The sequence below is a fragment of the Cibotium barometz genome, chromosome 3, assembly GCF_041138505.1.
Source record: "Cibotium barometz isolate CiBa-2024 chromosome 3, ASM4113850v1, whole genome shotgun sequence".
Lineage (NCBI taxonomy): Eukaryota > Viridiplantae > Streptophyta > Polypodiopsida > Cyatheales > Cibotiaceae > Cibotium > Cibotium barometz.
The window spans coordinates 59,665,020-59,678,403 of record NC_141048.1 but is presented as its reverse complement, the minus strand read 5'-3'; positions in this window follow the sequence as shown (position 1 = coordinate 59,678,403).

Below are 13,384 nucleotides of genomic sequence, written 5' to 3'. Positions count from 1 at the left end.
AGTTGATATGATGTAACTGAGAGGACAGTTGCTATCTTAGGCAGGAGGGATGCCACGGTTTATCCGTCCATCCTTTTGTGGTTAATTGGGGACGCCTAATTACCACTATGTTCATAGCATGGCACTTGGGTGATTTCGAATATTCCATGTGTAGGACACATGAAATTAGGAATAGCTGGAACTAATTGTTGGATTTATTACTTATGTGCTGTCGTGGACTTGTAGCATGTGTTGCTAACTCATAGTGTGTTTGAATGGACAACCTTGTAGGTTGGTGAGATTGACGGGCCTTGTGCTCGTAAGCCGGATTAAAGCTGGGACGTGATAGCGACGATATGGTGCGAGCTATTACCGGGATGGTTCTCATTTGATATTTTTGCCGTAGTGCCTACTACGAGATTTTGTATTGTTATTGGCTGCCCCATTTTGATGTATTCGGGTGTGAACCTATTGAGTCACCCCATTTTGATGTATTCAGGTGTGAACCTATTGAGCCACCCACTTTTGTTATATTGGGCGTGGACTTATTTATTTGCACGTGAATTAGCCCTTGGGGTTCATTTTGTAATTTAGTGTTTAGATAGAACACTTTACCTAAGCTTGTGTTAAAAGCAACCCCATTTTTGTAAAGGGCAAGCCCATGCATAAGCGTGCATCTATTTTTGGCTTATGGGCTATTTTGATTAATAAAGCATAAATACTCAAGAAGTGGAAGGAAGCTAACACTTCTTGAGGGGGGATAGATTACACCCAACAATTCTCTCTTGTGTTTTAATGCTATGCTATGCTTTTAAGATTATTTATTAATTTTTTGGTTATGGTAATTTGATTGAAGTGATGAACCAGTTGGTATTTGGTTGGACGATGTGTTTCCCCATGATCCTAGTGGTTTCACCACTCGTCCCACAAGGTGGTCAAGCCTAGCCAGTGAGGTCCTTTGCCACCAGAGCTGAAAAAAGAGTAATGATGATATGACAATTAAGAAGAATTTTATATAGCAAGCTGATCACACACCTATATAGGACTCGTCTGGCAATACACAAGAGGTGTGGTTAAGTGGGTGTGCTACAAGGATGGATGCATGGCTTTCTGCGAGGTTCCTTTTCAAGTGCATTTTCTTGTAGGCATATGTTGAGGGTGAACACCCCCCTTATCTCTGCCTTTTCACAAATCTATGATGATAAAATGAACTTGTCCTCCTCCATTTTCCTCTTAAAATCCAAGGTGGTCTTTATTGTTGGAGTGGAGATCAATGTAGCAACACATACATAAATGCAACAAGCAAGGAGAGATAGATGGAAGCACAACACTCAAAGTGGATTGATGAGAATAGGTGAAGTACAAGTGAAGTGCCATAATAAGGTCACTTACATACTCATAAGAGTGAGTACATACGCTCGGGGAAAAAACATTCTAAAGAGGGAAAAAGTGCCCCGGCCCATTATTAGCCTACATCCACACATCACTACCATATAAAATGCTACAAATCCCCCCCTGTAGTGATGATGTGAACATGTATAGGAATCATATGGCTGATCAATCCCCCAAATGGCCATAATCCTAAAGCTTTGAAAAAAGCTTCAAGCGTTTCTCGTTTAGAGAGCCTTCGTGAACATATCTACCACATTGTCGTGTGTAAAGACATAAGCCATGCTAATCTCTCATGCAAAATGAGCCTCTCCCTAACATGATGATAATGTACCTCAATGTGCATTATATGATCATGAAACAATGGGTTCCTCGCTCGCAACGGCTAGTGCACTTTGGCTATCAGTAAAGATGATTGTTGTCTAACAGTAAAGATCTGCCAAAAGGCGTCTAAGTCATACACACTCCATAGTTGTTGAAAGCTGTTTGTACTTAGCCTCATAACTCAAAGTGGCCGTTGTTGAATTGCTTCTTATACTGACCCATGATATACATAAATCACCAAGGTGAAAGCAAAAGCCACTAATGGACATGCGTGTCATAACATTTAGCCTAATCTAAATCATTAAAATCATGCAGCTCAACATCACTTCCCCTTAACATACAATAAGCCCAGGGACTAAGTGCCCTGTAAGTATTTGAATACTCACTTGATAGCTTGCCAATGCTTACTTTTAGGACTGTGTATAAACTTGTTCAGCTACTAAGAGACCCCAAAAACTGAATGTCTGCCCTCACATTACATAGATAGATGAGGCCGCCTGGGCTAATATAGTGATGCATCAAATGGTTCATGTGCATCTTGGAGACTAAGCTTAGTACCTATCTCTATTGGTGTAGCAAAACAGACTTATAGTCTTCAAGACCAAACAATGTAAGCAACATCTATATGTACTTTGCTTGCAACATCATAATACCATTATCATGCTACATAAACTGTATGCCCAAATAATAATACAACGAGCCCAAATCTTTAATCTTAAATGACACATGTAATTCAGCCTTAAAGGTTGAAATCTTTTTCTCATTATTAGGACCTATGAGCAACATGTCATCAACGTATAAAATGATGACCATTACTCCTCAGGTATTGTCAGTTAGACTGTTGTATAAACCATTTGCAACAATCAAGTATGCGTTTATCTTTGCATACAATATTGTATAAACCATTTGCAATCAAGTATGCGTTTATCTTCGCATACTATGGGAGCCATTCTATGGCTATGGTGTTAAGCAGGCTCCCATGCTATGGGAGCCTCCTTAAGACCATATAAAGCTTTTCTTAACCTATATACTTTGGATTCCTACCCTTTCTCAACAAAACCATGAGGTTGAGTACATAAACCTCCTCATGCAAGTCACCATTTAAGAAGGCACTCTTGATCCAACTATTGTATATTTCAACCATGATGCACTACTAATGTAATAAGTAGTCATAAGCAACGTGGATGTAAAGGTCTCAACATAATCTATGCCCTTCTCTTTAGCATAATCCTTTGCCAACAAGTAGCCATTATAACACTACCATCAACTTTACACTTTAGCTTATAAATCCACTTCATACCAATGGGCCTTCTTACTACAAGGAAAATTTTCTAAATACCAAGTGTCATTTTTGAGAATTGAGTTGTACTTATCTTGCATGACCTGCATCCAATGATAATTTTCCTATGCCTCCTCAAAGAAAATAGATTCCTCTTCATCATATATATTGGTAATGAGAGCATGATTCACAAAAAAATAATATGCATGATGAGAATCTACACATATCTTGTTACGTAAAGGAGTAGCTAATTTGTTGTCCTGCAATGTCTGCACCAACCATTTTGGCATACCCTTGATGCCTGTATGGCTGCCCTTTTCAAGGAAAATCTACTAAATACCAAGTGTCATTTTTGAGAATTGAGTCATACTCATCTTGCATGGCCTACATCCAATGATCATTTTCCTATGCTTCCTCAAAGGAAATAGGTTCCTCTTCATTGTATATATTGGGAATGAGAGCATGATCCACAAAAGAATAAGATGCATGATGGGAATCTACATGTATCCTACTAGGTAAAGGAGTAGCTAATTATTGTCCTGCAATGTCTGCCCCAACCATTTTGGCATACCCTTGATGCCTATATGGCTGCCCTTTTCTCATCCATAATTACCTCATCATTAGGTTGATTTGTGGTGGGTTGAAATTTGAGTTGATTTTTTAGCTGGTATGGGTTGATTTGCAGCACCTTTTTGATTATTCATTTCCGCCACATATGGCTACCCGACATTGACAAAGGTAGGAGTGTATCAAAGATGTCATGTATTTTTTTACATAAAAGCATGGGCTAAACTGAGTTCTCAACAAAGATGTCATGTATTTTTTTCCATAAAAGCATGGGCTAAACTGAGTTCTCAACAAAGACCACATCTCTACTCACCAAAATCCACTTTGTGGATTTTATGATTGGACGGTAAGAGTCTATGCCCTTTGCTTTTTGAGCTATATCCCACAAAAATACATTTTATGATTGGACGGTAAGAGTCTATGCCTTTTGCTTTTTGAGCTATATCCCACAAAAATACATTTTACCACTTCATCTAGCATATTGTGTTGTTGCTACTCAAGCGCAAGAGCATAAGCAAGACAACCAAAAACACGCAAATAAGCCACAGAGGGCTCTACTATTCCAAGCTTCATAAGGGGTACAAGGCCTATTTAGCACATAAGTGGCACACATAACTACCTCCAACCAAAAAAACATGAGGTAAATCCTGGCCACTTATCATGCAACATGGTACACATAACTTTCTCTAACCAAAAAACATGAGGCAAATATTGGTCTTTTAACCATGCAACGTGGCACATATAATTGCCTCCAATGAGGCAAATCTTTAGCCATATAACATGCCATCTCCATAAAATATATGTTCTCCCACTTAGCCACACCATTTTGATGAGGTGTATAAGGCAATGTACATTGATGTTTTATGCCTATTTCAGCCATATATACATGAAATGCCTTTGACATATACTCGATTAGTATAAAGGGTGATAACTTTACATGCAGACACGTTTTCAGCCATAGAAACAAAATGTCTAAAGCATGTAAAAACCTTTGACTTTGCCTTCAACAGATACACCCAAGTGTGCTTGGAGTAAAAGTCACAAAGTAGAGATATCACCTGAGATTGATGGTGTCCTCATGAGACCACATACATCACTATGTATAAGCTGTATTTTTTGGATAGCCCTAATTGATCCATCTTTCAAGAATGATGCATGTTGCATCTTGCCCAAAATGCACCCCTGCTGATATACATATTTGATGGGAGCCTCAAGCTTTGGCAACTCTAACACCATCTCTTGCCTTTTAAGGCACAACAAACTACCAAAATTCAAGTGACCAAAGCAGGCATACCATAGCTCTGCATCACTCATAGCACATGGTAGTAACTAAATAAGCATTATGTGCTAATCTCTCATACATGTCCAACATGTAAAGTCCATGGCTTAGAGTACCAAATACCACAGTGATGTCTCCATCACTCCGATCATGAACTGTACACCTATCACCAACAGATCTAACCACCATGAGGCCTGCCTTAGCAATGGTAGAGACTGATAGTAAGCTCTTTTTGATGCCTAGCACAAACAAGACTTTAAAGAGAGTGATTGTCCCACCATTTGTAGCATGAGAACTACCCTTTTACTGTGTACGAGGAGTTGCTTGCACATATGACTGTCCCTTCTTGAGGAGTAGACTCAAGTGAGGAAAACAAATCATGCTGAGAAGTAATGGTGCTTGCTAGCACCATTATAAAAGTACCATGCATGCTGATCTGTCTCATTGACATGCATACGTCATGGACAAAAGGATGATAACTGCAATGCAACAATCGAATCATCATGTGCACAGTTTCCTAACTCCTCCTTTTCAGCACTCGGTGGTCTTGATACATTAGCCACAACCATGCTTAAATCTTTCTTCTTTTCCTTCATACACTAGCCTTTTTCTACATTCATTGATGTAATGGCTTGATAGTAGTTACATTTGACTTTCTTCTTAGGCTTATTACCCCCCTTCTTGGCATCCTTTCAAGAAGATTAGTTTGATTTTTCCTTTGGTTTATATCCACCTTGAGAAAAGGCTTTACCTTTACCTTTGTGACTGGTAGTAAATGCATGATCTCCCATATGCATACTAGTTCAGTTTTGATAATATTGTTGTTCTTGTTGTTGCGAGAGCACTGTAATAACCAACTCATCAAAAGTAAGAGAATTGGAGAAGAGTAAATCGAACGTGAGAAAAATAACCATAGCTATGCTTTTGCATAAAGACATGAATGGAATAACCAAAACACCACCAACTCAAGACATGAATGGAATAACCAAAACACCATCAAAAGTAAGAGAATTGGAGAAGAGTAAATCGAACGTGAGAAAAATAACCATAGCTATGCTTTTGCATAAAGACATGAATGGAATAACCATAGCTATGCTTTTGCATAAAGACATGAATGGAATAACCAACACACCACCAACTCAAGATAACACATTGGAATTAATCCCCCCTCCCCCATGCGTGGGGCTCTCTCTCCACCACGACATGGGTATTTTAATCATATTGCAAAATTTAGCCCTTGAGCTAATAATAGAGTACACGTACAAAGTTGGGCTTTCCAAGGCACTTATCCTATTTACACCTATGTGCCTTTCACCATAAACCTTTTTCATGTTCACATAAAATTTAAATGTCCATGCCCATGCACACAAGAGACATATAAAGTATATACATCAAAATCATAGAGCACTGCCATAAAATAACCATATGAAATAATAATCTGAGGTTGACAAAAAATAGGATCCTCCACATGCTATACACTTGTACATGAAGGAAGGATCCTCTCATCAAAGTGTAATAAGTGGTGAGTGTGTGTGTTTGTGCCTATCTCACAAATATAAACATATTAGTGTTCTAATTAATCATTACACCTCAAGAATTAATCCCAATGTGAAACATTGATAGGCACAAACACGCACACTCGCCACCTATTACACTTCGATGAGAGTATCCACTATACACTTTGATGAGAGTATCCACTATACACATTATTTAGCATGGTGTGTCTTTTGCAAACCATTTATAACACTCAGATCGTGTAGTCATCTAGCATAGTCCACTTATTACACTGTGACAACACATAGTAATCAAGCATGGCATTACTTGTTGTACGTTGATAACATACACCCATCTAGCATGGTCTCAAAGCTTATACCAATAACACTAGGTAACTAGTATTTAATGTGGGATCACCCACGATACCAATTCACTAGCATGACACATTAGCATCACGGGCATCCTCGTTTAGACAGAGGGTGGACATTATGTATCATCCCTCCTGCTTGGATAAGCAACTGACCTCAATTGTGTGTTTGCTTGTTTTGAGCAAAGGAAATGAAGGTAACTGTGGGAAAAACCTTTTCAAGCTATAAATTCTAGTACTAGGTCTAAGTCAAATGGTCTAAATGGTAGAGAGTTCTCTATGGGTTTTTTTTTTAAATGTGAAAAACTAATGTATTGTGCTAAACAATTTGATAATGCATTTAGAAAATAATAAAGAGAAAATGTGCATGTTACCTTTAGAGTCGGAATACTCTTGGTCATAGATTATCTTATTGTCATCTTTGATCATATTGAACCTAGCCAATTGATTCTTTGACTTATGTGGACAATTTGATGCGATATTTCTAATCTTGTTGCACTTGTAACACTTCTTTGAATCATCTTTATTATAGCTTTATTAGGATTGTCAACCTTACTTTCTACACCTGTGATACTTTCATTTGGGAGGTTTGGGCTTCTCGAGAGGTTTATCAAAGGGCTTGTAAAAAGTTTTAGGTTCAGAAACTTCAATGTTAAGGATTCAATTGTCGTTGTTTCCTTTGGGATACCATTTTTCCTTTCACAACTTATGGCTAAGGAAATAGTCGAGCCAAGAGAGTGCCGTCAAAACATATTCACTCTTTTGCTCAAATTGCGAGTTTCAAACATGCTATAAACTTCCTACTTTGATCCTTGTTGCAAACTTTCTTAATTGCCTGTATTTGTAACAAGGTCTACCAAAATCTATCCACATTAGCGGACATATACTCCTTCTCAAGTTGTCTAAAGATGGCCCTTAGCCCTAGCTTTGTAGTGTGGAGGTAAGAAATCGTTCTTTATGAGATTCTAAATTTTCTTCCAAGATTTGGGTTTGTGTTTGCTGGTTTTAGTCGCGTTCCATCATAAAGTTGCACTGTTCACCAAATGATTGCTAATACACTTGATTTTATCTTTCTTAGAGAATTTCTCCTCTCAACAGTAATCATCAAGTTGGTTAATCCATGAGAGAATTTACATGTATCGTTTTTGCCGTCAAAATTTTGAAAGGTGAAAGTAAGCTTTCACGCTTGTAAAAAAGAGCTTAATAAGCCTTACAACATAAATCTTGTAAAGCTTTAATAGTAGAGCTTTAAAGCTTGGCTATAAAGTCGGCCAACACACAATAGACAGTTGTGCAAATTAGAAAGAGAGAGAGAGAGAGAGGAAGGAAGGATTTGCCAAAGTGACAGTTAGTGAGAGAGAGAAAACTCCCAACGAGCAAAGAGAGAGAAGGAGCAAGGCTTGGGTGGCGATTTTCGAGGAGAGAGAAAACCGATGAAGCTGACAATGCACAAATAGGTAGGAAGAGATTTGAAGAATATTTCTTAAAAAAATCATTGAAAGAATATATGGAAGCCCCTCCACCATTCAATTTCCAAAATTCTCTATTATGAAGCTTCTACAAAACTGAAAATAAAAGAATGATCTTTAAGCTTTGCCGAATCCATCCATAGGTCTTGATCTTGAAGAGGATGGGGGAATCAAAAGGTGGTTTTCTTGGAAGAAGGGTGGTTTTCTCGCACAAAGGTGGTTTTTGGAAGGAAAAAAAGTGACTAAGATTCGTAGCCCTTGATTTAAGGCTCCATCCAATGGCTCAAAAAAATCACATAAACCATTTAATCTTTTATCCAAGGTCTTCACCACTTTGTCTTGATATCCCTTCAGATAATAGTGAGGTTTTCCTTTTTTCCCTCCCCAAAATACTTGTACCCTCATAGGCTTTTGCAAGCCTTTCCTCTTCCTGTGCAAATTCTTTAAAAAAATGATAAAGCCCTTAAAAATTTCCAGAAATCCTTTTCCCATAGCCTTTGTGCTCCAAAACCCTTGAATCAAAATTAATTTTTGATTTCTCTTCTTACATATGACACTCTTGTCAGTAGAAAGCATCCCAAATACATCACTACTTATGTCTTTGTGCTCCAAAACCCTTGAATCAAAATTAATTTTTGATTTCTCTTCTTACATATGACACTCTTGTCAGTAGAAAGCATCCCAAATACATCACTACTTATGTCATCCTACCTGTAAATAACTAATCTCTGACACAGAATGCAAATATCCCAACTATATGCATGTACTATCAATGCCCACTGAATACAAGCAAAATAACTCCATGTAGATCAATGATGACGTTGGAAACCTACAGTGTATGAAAAATTGTAGTGTAGAGTGTGGAAATAATATTTAACAATAATGTAGAAATTGATAAGTTGATGATGTTGTTGAAGATGAACTCAAGGATGTGATGTTAAAAATGACGATGACCCTGTCTGCACACTAAATTATACTACTGGTGTGCAAAAAACCCAAAATCGAATAAAAAAAGTTTAAACTGACACTCTCTCGAGATGCTTGTGACATGGTGCTAAAAAGCTCACAGCATGCAAACAAGCCTTGAGGATGTGCACACGGAGCAGGATTTTTCCCTCAACCCTTCCCTCTTTGTTCTCTCTCTACAATTTTAGCCCTCTCATCCTCCCCTCCCCTCCCCACCCTCTCATCCTCCCCTCTCCAACCCTCCACCTAGCCCCGCCCAATCTCACCTGCCTAGCTAGTCTCTTCCTCCCTCCCTCCCTCTCCTCCAACACACAACACACACCCTCTCTCCCTCTCCCTCTCCCTCTCCCTCTCCCTCTCCCTCTCCCTCTCTTCCTCCCTACCACCGTACATCCTTGTGATCTCTCTCTCTTCCTCCTTCCACACACACACACACACTCTCTCTCTCTGTCTCTCTCTCCCCCTCTGTCCCTTTCTCTCTCCCTGCCACGCCACTGTACATCCTCGATCTATTTCACTCCCTCTCTATCGTTCTCTATCCCTCTCTCTTAATCTCTCCTTCTCCCTTCCTCTCTCTCCCCCCCATGTTTTCTCACCACTCAGCATTCCTTTCCACACCTCCGTACTTCCTCTCTCTCTCACTAGATCTCTATCTCTCTCCCTCTCTCTATCTCTCTACTCATGCTCTCTCTCCCTCTATATATCCTTGTCCCTTTCTCTCCCCTTGCCACCATCGTATATCCTTGGTCTATCTCTCCCCCTCTCTATTGTTCTCTATCCCTCTCTCTCAATATCTCCTTCTCCCCCTCTCCCTCCCTCCCTCCCTCCCTCCCTCTCCCGCTGATGGTATCTCACCATTTAGCATTCCTTTCCACACCTACTCTCTCTCTCTCTCTCTCTCTCTCTCTCTCTCTCTCTCTCTCTCTCTCTCTCTCTCTCTCTCTCTCGTTCTTTATCCTTGTTTCTCAATCTCTCCTTCTCCCTCTTCCTCTCTCTCTCCCATGTTATCTCACCACTTAGTATTCCTTTCCACCCCTCCGTGCTTCATCTCTCTCTCTCTCTCTCTCTCTCTCTCTCTCTCTCTCTCTCTCTCTCTCTCTCTCTCTCTCTCTCTCTCGTTCTTTATCCTTGTTTCTCAATCTCTCCTTCTCCCTCTTCCTCTCTCTCTCCCATGTTATCTCACCACTTAGTATTCCTTTCCACCCCTCCGTGCTTCATCTCTCTCTCTCTCTCTCTCTCTCTCTCTCTCTCTCTCTCTCTCTCTCTCTCTCTCTCTCTTTTTACACATATATTACATTCTTGTTCCTTGCTTCATAACCTTTCACAAACCTACATCGTGCTGAAAATTCATATAATTGGATGTCTCACTCTCTCTCCCTCTCTCACAAACACTCATTTAACTATAAAATAGTTCACAAAAGTGTTGTATATTTCTCCATCAGAGATCTTTACAATTGAGCAAGTGGCAACAACAAGGCATGTGCAGCCACTTTAACATCGAGCTCAACATAAAAAAAATTCTCCCAACATGTATGCATACCCTGGCCAAATTACCTACTCCAGCAAACAAGTCTAGGATAGCACCTGGAGAGCAGGTTTTTTTCACAATCAATCTCTCTCTATACCCTTGTCTTCCTTCTTTTCTCCCCTCCGCCCTACTCCCACCTCAGCTCAGCTCAGCCTAGCCCACCTCCTCCCCCGTCCTCCCACTACAACCAACTCCAGTGAAGACCAAAGTGGTGGGATTAATTGCCATATGGCAAGCCCATGGTTTTATTGAGCATCTCTTGCTTGAGAAAGTGTGGAAGGGAACGAATGTCGTTCGCTTACTTTGTGCCTTTACCCCGAAGGATAAGCCACGCCCATAGAAGTAAAGATGATAGTGAATAACAGTTATAATAGAACCTTGATTTTGAGGTTGTAATATTGTCATGTTGTTCTCTCTCTCACTCCCTCTTGCTCTCTCTCTCTCTCTCCCTCTTGCTCTCTCTCTTTCTCTCTCTCCCTCCCTCTCTCTCTCTCTCAAATAATTATGTCATGACTCTCTTTCTCTCTCTCTCTCTCTCTCACTCTCTTTTCTCCTCTCTCTCTCTCTCTCTCTCTCTCTCTCTCTCTCTCTCTCTATGGATGGGGGGGGATCTCTTTATTTCAAAAAAGCAAGTGGGAGTGGGGGAGAGAGAGGAAGGAGAGAGAGAGAGAGAGAGAGAGAGAGAGAGAGAGCGAAGAGGGTGGGAGAGAGAAAGGGACGAGGGTGGGAGAGGGGGAGAGAGAGAGAAGGAAGGAGAGAGGAAGGGAGGGTGGGAAAGGGAGAAATAGTGGGAGAGAGGGAAGGAGAGATGATGCATAGGAAGGGTGAGGGAGAGGGAAGGAGAGATTATTCATAGGAAGAGTGAGGGAGAGGGCAAGCAAGGAGAGAGGGAAGAGGGTGGGAGAAAGGGAGAGAGATGGAGAAAGAAAGGACAAGGTTGGGAGAAGGAGAAAGGGAAGAGGGAGAAGTAGAGTGAGAGGGAGAGAGAAAGGGATGAGGTTGGGAGAGAGATATTGAGAGGGAGGGTGGGAGAGAGATAGAGGGAGAAAGAGAGAGAGGGAGAGAGAGAGAGAGGGAGAAAGAGAGAGAGGGAGAGAGAGACAGAGGGGGAGTGTGTGTGTGTGTGTGTGTGTGAGAGAGAGAGAGAGAGAGAGAGAGAGAGAGAGAGAGAGAGAGAAGGAGAGATTATGCATAGGGAGAGGGAGAGACAGAGGGAAGAGGAGAGGAGAGATTATGCATAGGGGGAGAGAGAGAGAGAGAGAGAGAGAGAGAGAGAGAGAGAGAGAGAGAGAGAGAGAGAGATGGAAGGAGAGATTATGCATAGGGGGAGAGAGAGAGAGAGAGAGAGAGAGAGAGAGAGAGAGAGAGAGAGAGATTATGCATAGGGAGAGGGAGAGACAGAGGGAAGAGGAGAGGAGAGATTATGCATAGGGAGAGAGAGAGAGAGAGAGAGAGAGAGAGAGAGAGAGAGAGAGAGAGAGATGGAAGGAGAGATTATGCATAGGGAGGAGAGGGAGAGATAGAGAGAAGAGAGGAGAGATGATGCATAGGGAGGTAGAGGGAGAGAGCAAGAGAGGGTGGGAGAAGGAGAGAGAGAGTAAGAGAGAAAGGCAAGAGGTTGGGAGACACACACGCATATGCATGCACACACGCATACACACATCAGGACTCATTTATTGTATGATGTAGTAACGTGCAAGTCCACGACTTCCATATTTATATCTTTTTCTATAGTATCTACTATTAAGCGGAGGAGAGAAAGGGCACATGGCAAGACAAGGGAAGAGGGAACAAGGTGCAGTAATGTGTAAGCCAAGGAGTGAACGCTTTGTTTTTTTCCTGCTGTGTGGCAACACACAAGTTAATTCCTCTCTTCTCTTTTTCTACATACCCTCCAGTCTTCATAAGAAAAGACTGATGAATTGGCTTGATCCCTCATGTGTGTGTGTGTGTGTGTGTGTGTGTGTGTGTGTGAGAGAGAGAGAGAGAGAGAGAGAGAGAGAGAGAGAGAGAGAGAGAGAGAGAGAGAGAGAGTTTTATTAACGTCTATATGAGACCAAAAGTGTTGCAATGTGTCCATGAAGTACTTGAATCATGGAAAAAGCATAAAAAGCAAAACTAGAGTTGAAAGAAAAAATAGTCACATAAGTGTGAGTGATACAATGCTATAATGATGATACAATGTGAGCGTATTAAAGTGGGTCCTTAACATCTATGACCATAGGGGCGCTTGAGGCCACATATTTCGACATGTATCCTTCCTTAGATTTCTTAATACCTTATAGTTTGCATGGTATTAAATCAATTTATATAAGCCTAGTAGGTGTCTCAATTTGAGGGTATTAAAGTGGGTTCGTAACACTACGATTGTAGGGGCGCTTGAGGCCACATATTTTGACATGTATCCTTCCTTAGATTTCCTACTAATACCTTATAGTAGGTGTCTTAATTTGAAATTAATGTCAAATCATTAAAAATATATAAATATTCCCACTAAAGGTGAGTGCACCAAACTTTTGAAATCCATTATTTGTAGTAGGTTTAGTGTACCAAAGCTTTGAAATCCATTATTTGTATTAGGCTTTTCTTTTAATAATACCCAATCTTCACAGATAAATAGCATATTTTTCATTTTATCATGGTGATTATGTACTCTCTGTGTGTGTATGTGGGGGGGAGGGGTTGCCTCCTCTGCTTGATTTGTGATTGTATCCACAAGATTGTGTGGAAGATTAAGTGAGAT